This window comes from Lolium perenne, chromosome 6 (genome assembly GCF_019359855.2).
Source record: "Lolium perenne isolate Kyuss_39 chromosome 6, Kyuss_2.0, whole genome shotgun sequence".
Taxonomy (NCBI): domain Eukaryota; kingdom Viridiplantae; phylum Streptophyta; class Magnoliopsida; order Poales; family Poaceae; genus Lolium; species Lolium perenne.
Genome location: NC_067249.2, coordinates 77,638,337 through 77,646,469, shown reverse-complemented (window position 1 = coordinate 77,646,469; position 8,133 = coordinate 77,638,337). Strand labels below are relative to the sequence as shown.

Here is an 8,133-nt window from a genome sequence, read left to right as displayed (position 1 = left end):
TAAATATGAAAAGAAAATTCACACTACTAAACAAAAAATATAAATTGAGGGGGATATGTGTAAACACAGTTCCTAACTTTAGATATTAATGTGTAGTATTATCATTCATAACTATATACAATCAAATGATGCAAAATAATGGCCAAAAGTCATATAGGAAAGAAAATGACAAAAGCCAAAACATCATTCACAACTCATATCTCAAAAATCTAGCCCCGCAAATGCGCGGGTCATCCTGCTAGTTATGTTGATACAACGCTTCCTGTCGAATGGAAAATCCTTTGACCCGGCGACAATATTGTGTGAGGGTCAAACTTCGCCTTGAGCTCAGCCATTCTGCTCCACTTTGCGCCAAAATGTTGTTGCCATCCATCATGGGACATGTGGTGCGGAAGTTATTGCTTGCACCCAATGACCTCTTTATCGCAAAATGACAACACTGTCTGGTTCTCCCTCTCTAGTAGCTCAAGGTCACTAGCAACCACTGCCGACCGGAGCAACCCCACTGTGTAAAACATATCCTCTCCTGCAAGGGGTGCCACAGCTGTCATGCGGTCATCCCACTTAACTGTGTTCATGGGGTACATGAGGATGACCCCCACCGGGTTGGTACCCCCTAGGAGACGCTTGATCACGCCCGTTTCGAAGTCGACAATGCGTGACCGGGGGATGAAGAGGTTCAACCACGGGTGTGGCACATCCTACAGTCCGGCAGACCGGAGCACCTGCTCCTCGTCCCGGACACGATCAAGGAACTGGACATATGCCACATCCTTCGTGAACACGAACCCTGGCACAAAGCTCAGCTGCTGTAGGACCTTTTCCAATTTCTTGTCCACATAGGAGGCAGTGCTGTCGTTGTAGTACATGGCGACTTCCATGATGTAGATCGCGGAAGAGCCGGACTGTGAGGCGAGCCCAGCGAGCCTATTGATGTCGGCTTCAGAGAATAAATGCGTGGACTTGGGGCCCTCGGTCAGCGTCCTGTTGAGCTGGACCTGGCTTTCCACGTAGTCGAACCCGGCCTGGCTAGCCCGCTTAGAAATGAGCAGCTCCTGGTCTCTTGTGAACATGGCCACATCCGAGTATGCGAGCCTGACCCAACGGACCCGCTTCGGGGCCTGCTCGAGCGTGATCCGAGCCCGAGTGATGACCCCGAACTGGCCCAGCCCGCCCAACGCTGCGAAGAACAGGTCCGAGCTCTTCTCACGTGAGCACGTCACCATGTCGCCCGTCCCTGTCACCACGTCGAGCTCCTGCACGTTGGCGATCTGCGGGCCGTGCCGGGAACGCCTGCCCGCCGATACCAGCGTTGGAGAGCGTACCGCCGACGGTGATGCGGAGGTAGTCCGTCCACACGCGCGGCGCCAGGCCTTGCTCCAGCGTAGCGCGGAGGACGTCGATCCACAGCTGCTCACCGCCGGCGTCGACGTAGTCCGCGGACACGTTGATGCGGCTGTGGTGGCCGCGACCAAGCGCGGGCATGTCGACGATGACGCCGCCCGGGGCAAGAGATTGCCCACGTACGGAATGGCCCTGCCCACGCGGCGACACGGGGAACGGCGCCGGTGAGGACGCGGAGAACCCGATGAGCGCGGCGATGTCGCTGGGCGTGGCAGGGTGGAGAATTGCCTCCGGCGCGGCCTCGATGATGCGGCCAAAGTCTGAAGACGCCATCGCCGTCGAGTTGCGATCGATGCGGATGTTCGAGGCGATTCCAAGGGCAAAGAGATCATGGGGAAGGCCGCCTGCGGGCATATGCCGGAGCTGGCCGGTGACCACGGAGACGATGCTGGCCATGCCGATGAGAAACGCGACGAAGCCAGTTCTTGCCATTGCAGTAGGAGTGTATTTCTTTTAGAAATGGTATGGTACGATTGTAAGCTACTCTGCTCGATGCTCTTAGGTGAGTAGACAGAAAGATTGATGGTTGTGTGCTGTTTTCGGTCAAGTACTTCATGACATTTTATAGGCTAGCATTATGCCTAGCAGAAGTTGACAAATGTTGGTCGTGCAGATTTCTTGTTTATTTTATGTTCGCATTATTAGTTTGAAATGTATTGCCTTTTGAGGGGGATAATAAGGAAAAAGTGTAGTAGAGCACGTGTGTGGTGCGCACGCGTATCGCCCACGTTCATTTTTCCTCGAGATTCGATAACTTGGCCCGTGTGTGCAAACAGTTAGCAGCGTGCGCAGAGATTAGTAGCATAGGGGTTGACTAGAGGTTCACGAGATGTTTTGTCCTATCTAAAGAAAGAAGGGAAGGGCGACAGCAATGGCAGGTGATGGTGTGAAGTACTGAAGTTATCGAAAATTCGTCTTGGCTCCCGGGAGCACTTGCTCCCGGATTTTTGGGGAGCAAATTTTGTTTTTCAAAACTTTTCAAAAAATTCCGAAAAAAATCATGCACGTACCAGACAATAGCACGCACCACCTTGTGAAATTTCGCTGCGAAATGTCATCGTATGCGTCCTAGGAAAAAATAACAAATTTCCAGATCTGAGATTCAAATTTTTGGATCTCATTTCATGTCAGAAATTTGTCATTTTTGTTCAGGGCGCATATGATGACATTTTACAACGACATTTTACACGGTGGTGCGTGTCATGATCAGGTACGTGCACGATTTTTTTTTGGAATTTTTTGAGAAGTTTTTGATTTATTCTGATTTTTCGAAAAAACCGGGAGCAAATGCTCCCGGGAGCCAAATCGCCGCTCCCAGTTATCCTGGTTTGGCGATTTGTGCACAGAGGAGAGCATGGAATCGGAATCTCTCCTCGTGTCCAGAGGTCCAGAGGTCCAAGGTCATGCAGCTAAGGGCATCTCCAGCGGAGCGACGCATCCGTTTGCGTCTGCACGGATAAAAAACGCGCTCCAGCGGCGCGACGCAAAACTTCCGCAGTGTCCGTCCTGACGCAAATATGGACCAAATATGCGTCAGGAATGCGTCTGTGCGGACGCGTTTTGTGTCCGGTTGGGCTGCATGCAGCCCTCTCTCTCCTTCTTTAATCATGCATGCGGTCATTCCTAGCCACACAAATAGAATCCCTCCCTCTCTCTCCTCTCTAATCACGCATGCGGTCAAATAAATGCGTCTCTGCCGCTGGAGAAAGGGCAGACTCATACGGACATGCGGACGTTTTTTTGTATCCGTGCCCGACGCAAACGGACATAAATATGCGTCGGGCCGCTGGAGATGCCCTAATTATTAGAAATTAAATGAGTATAAACTAATTTTGCATGCGCATGTTGTCCAGATTGATCGTGCAAAAAGAAATCAAGATTGAGAGGTCATAAGCTGATAAGCATGCATGAAACTAAAATAATAAAAAGTGTAGTCTACATGCACCTGTCATGTCCAGACACTATTCCCGACAGCAGGAGCAGCTCTCTCACGCCACAGTTAGCATGCTTGATTAATCTGCAGCCCGTGACACGCATCAGGGATACCTTAAGTTTGCTCAGAAAATTGGAGTGTACAGTGCGGGTGCGCACCGCGCACCTGCTCCAAAACTCCGATCTCGGGATAATAAAGGGTGCCAAAAGCATGGTTTAGAAAAAACCCAACCCCTTGCAGAAAAAAGCTTGATGAGATGGCTGTATACCATGGTTTTGACTTGGGGAGTAATTTAGTAATGATTGTAGGACATAGACTCCGCGAAATTGCATGGGTGAACCTGGGAGCAAGCGCACCCTATATGGGAAAAAAATATAATAATTCAGAAAAAGGTCAAAAAAATTCAAATGTTTTTGGGAATCAAAGATGATCATGTATTGTACTCGTATACGAAAGATTCACCATGAAATAACTTCTCTTGTTTCCTGGGTGAAAAAAACAGACTTGAAGGTCCTATATTAAAGTACTATTCACGCTATATTCGTCATAGATTTGTTTTTTTTTTGCCTGAAGTCAATGTGAATCATTTTTTGGCCAAACAAATTTATACGAGTACAATACTTGATTATCTTTGATTCCCAAAAGGATTCAATTTTTTTTGACTTTATTTGAAATTACTACATTTTTTAGAGTATATAGGGTGCGCCTGCACCCGAGAGCCAAAAGTCCGGGTCAATAGACTCCGAAGCTATATTTTATTACATCTCAATCATTTTCCTTAGATTTAAGTTTTGACTCGCCTTACATTGCGACATACATAATTTTGAATATAGTGGAAAAATGGGGCAGCTGGCACCTGGCAGCCCCGGCTGAACAAACTTTGCTTTGCCCTTGTTATTTTTCACCACTTGAAATGAAATAGCTTTTCGTCCAGCTTAAAAAATAAATCAACCATAATTATACATCTTACGAGAGCAAGTATCAAAGAAAAAAAACGTCTGCTAAAACCATAGCACAAACATGCCCAAGCTAAAACCAAAAGAAGAACAAGCTCAGCACCCAATTAAGACATGTTCTTTGTTTGAGGGCTACTATTGGTGGTTCCAGCTTTGGTCAATGGTATACTTGCTTGGTGTATCGGGCTTCACAGTAATGGCATGCGAGTGGGGCGTTAGCACATGATAAGTTTAATATCCTACCTTTGAGGGTAAAAATCAAAGGTCTAGCTAGCAATGGCATTGTTGAAGTTATTGTTTTAAGAGCAGAGATTTTTTTCAGGGTGAAACTCTAAGATCGAAGACCGTACGATGATGTCGTGCGTGCACTATTTACTTCTTGAAGGTGAACTTTTTAGAGAACTTGGACTTCAGGTGTTGTCAATGTGTTGTTTGTGTTGCTGTTGTAAGGGCTGTAATATACTATAGCGGGACTTTTTTTCTTTTTTTTTGCTTCTTTTTTTAGTTGTGTGTATCCGTAGTTCCGTACTACTAGTAGAGTATTGCATTGTTCCGTAATGTATTATCTTTATGAAAAAAAGAGAGAGGTGCCCTTGTTATTTCAGCATAGCCTTTTCCCTATTAAAATCTCACACAGCGCCATGTCATAAGTGAAGCTGATAAACGAAGATGATCAGCCAAAACCCAAATCCAAACATGAATTTGGCCGTAGTTTTGCTGGGATAAGCGTTGTCTTAATGAATCATGTGATGGGAAATTAGAAGACTGTTGACTCCCCTGGCATGAGCCAGCTAGACTTGGTTTTGCGTCACACTGAACTGCCACTAGTGGAAAACTGGGCTTCCGTGGGAGCCTTTTGTCGCGGACGCGCCTGCACCCGCGACAAATGGCCTGGCCACGTCGCCCCGAAACCATGTGGAGCGCGCAGGGCCTTTTGTCGCGCCCGTTTGTCGCGGGCCGTATTACGACCCGCGACAAAAGGGGTCTGAGGGCTGGCGCCTCCTGTCGGCACCCCTTTTGTCGCGGGTCGTAATACGGCCCGCGACAAAAGGGCCATGCCTATATATATAGAAGCAGCCAGCCACCCCCCACCTCATTTTTTCCTTGGTGGTGAAGGTGGAGGTGTATGCTAGCTCATTTTTTCTACATGTGCACAAGAGGTGTTTGATGGAATGCTTGTGAGAGGGATGCCACTTGGTTTTATTTGATAAGATTTCTCCTCTTTTTGATCCTGAAAGGTTAGCAACTATTTTCTCGACTATATATATATGCATAGTCCGTACAATACTAATTTTAGCAAGGTGATTGCATCTGATACATATATAATTGTACTTATGATGCAGATGAGTCATCCATGGATGTACGGTAACCGATGTGCTCCCGCTTTCAGAGAGGGCGTGAATTCTTTCCTGCTTGTGGCCGAGGCCAACAAGTCGAAGCAAGGTTTTATGTGCTGTCCATGTCTAAAATGTAAGAACGAGAAGGATTACTCTTGCTCAAGAGACATTAAGAGCCACCTGCTTCGGTTTGGATTCATGTCCAGCTATAATGTTTGGACCAAGCACGGAGAAGAAGGGGTTATGATGGAAGACGGCGATGAGGAAGAAGATAATGATGACCAGTACCGATCTATGTTCTCTGAATGCTTTGATACCGCAATGGACGACAATGAAGAAGAAGGAGGTGAAGAACAGCATCGAGATGATCCCGTTGATGATGATCTTCGTCGGGCCATTTCGATGCAAGAAGAGACTGTAGCACGTATAAGGAGAGGTTGCAGTTCGACAAGATGTTAGAGGACCACCACAAATTGTTGTACCCAGGTTGTGAAGATGGGCATAGAAAGCTGGGTAGCATATTGGAATTGCTGAAATGGAAGGCAGAGGTCGGTGTGACTGACTCGGGATTTGAGAAATTGATGATAATATTAAAGAAGCTGTTTCCAAGAAATAATGAATTGCCCGTCAAGACATATGAAGCAAAGAAGCTTGTCGCCCTCTAGGATTAGATGTGCGTAAGATACATGCATGCATTAATGACTGTATCCTCTACCGCGGTGAGAAGTACGAGAATTTGAATAAATGTCCGATATGTGGTGCATTGCGGTATAAGATCGTAAAAGATGACCCTGGTGATGTTGAGGGCGAGCCACCCAGAAGAGGGTTCCTGCGAAGGTGATGTGGTATGCTCCAATAATACCACGGTTGAAACGTTTGTTCAGAAACAAAGAGCATGCCAAGTTGTTGCGATGGCACATGGAAGAACGTAAGAAAGACGCGATGTTGAGGCACCCCGCTGATGGTCGGCAGTGGAGAAACATCGGGAGAGAGTTTCCGGATTTTGCAGGTGAGGCAAGGAACTTATACTTTGGTCTAAGTACGATGGCATGAATCCTTTTGGGGAGCAGAGCTGCAGTCCACAAAGACTGCCCGTGACTCTATGTATCTACAACCTTCCTCCTTGGTTGTGCATGAAGCGGAAGTTCATTATGATGCTAGTGCTTATCCAAGGCCCAAAGCAACCGGGCAACGACATTGATGTGTACCTAAGGCCATTAGTCGATGAACTTTTGGAGTTATGGGCCAAACCAGGTGTACGTGTGTGGGATGAGCACACGGAGCAAGAATTTGACCTACGAGCGTTGCTATTCGTAACCATCAATGATTGGCCTGCTCTCAGTAACATTTCAGGACAGACGAACAAAGGATACAATGCATGCACACACTGTTTAGATGAGACTGAAAGTAAATATTTGGGAAAAAGCAGAAAAGTTGTGTACCCGTTCAATCGTCGTTTCCTTCCGCGCAAGCATCCCTTAAGGAAAAAAGGCAAGCATTTCGATGGCGAGACAGACCGCCGTCCGAAGCCTGTCCCCCGTAGTGGTGCTGATATATTTGACATGGTCAAGGATTTAAATTTTATCTTTGGAAAGGGTCCAGGCAGTCGACCTGTTCCGAAAGACGATGACGGACACGCGCCCATGTGGAAGAAGAAATCTATTTTCTGGGAGCTAGAATATTGGAAAGTCCTGGAAGTCCGCTCTGCAATCGACGTGATGCACCTGACCAAGAATCTTTGTGTGAATATTCTAGGTTTTCTGGGCGTGTATGGAAAGACAAAAGATACACCAGAAGCACGGGAGGACCAGGAACTTCATAAAGGACGAAACGGCAATCATCCAGGGCAGTTTGTAGGGCCTGCCAGCTACGCTCTTACCAAACAAGAGAAGGAGATCTTTTTTGAAGCCCTATTCAGTATCAAGGTTCCGTCTGGTTTCTCGTCGAATATAAAGGGGATAGTAAATATGAAGGAGAAAAAATTCCAGAACCTGAAGTCCCATGACTGTCACGTGCTTATGACACAATTGCTTCCGATTGCATTGAGGGGACTTCTACCAGAAAATGTTCGACTAGCCACTGTGAAGATATGTGCATTCCTCAACGCAATTTCTCAGAAGGTAATGGATCTAGAAACTTTGTCAGGATTACAGGAAGATGTGGTCCAATGTCTTGTCAGCTTCGAGTTATTGTTCCCACCATCCTTCTTCAATATTATGACGCACCTCCTCGTTCACCTAGTTAAATTTCTACACAATATGTTCCCCTTCGAGAGGTTCATGGGAGTCTTAAAGAAATATGTTCATAACCGAGCTATGCCGGAAGGAAGTATCTCAAAGGGCTACGGAACTGAGGAGGTCATTGAGTTTTGTGTTGACTTTCTTCCTGACCTTAAGCCGATTGATGTTCCTGAATCTCGGTATGAGGGGAGGCTGACTGGAAAAGGCACACTAGGAAGGAAAGCAACGGTGTGGAGGGACAAGATTTCTTTCAATCAAGCACA

The 8,133-nt window shown here is 46.8% G+C and overlaps 1 pseudogene; it reads right to left on the bottom strand.

The window, feature by feature from the left end:
- Window positions 1-242: 242 nt before the first annotated feature.
- Window positions 243-1,836, bottom strand: LOC127310420 (cytokinin dehydrogenase 7-like; annotated as a pseudogene).
- Window positions 1,837-8,133: the final 6,297 nt, after the last annotated feature.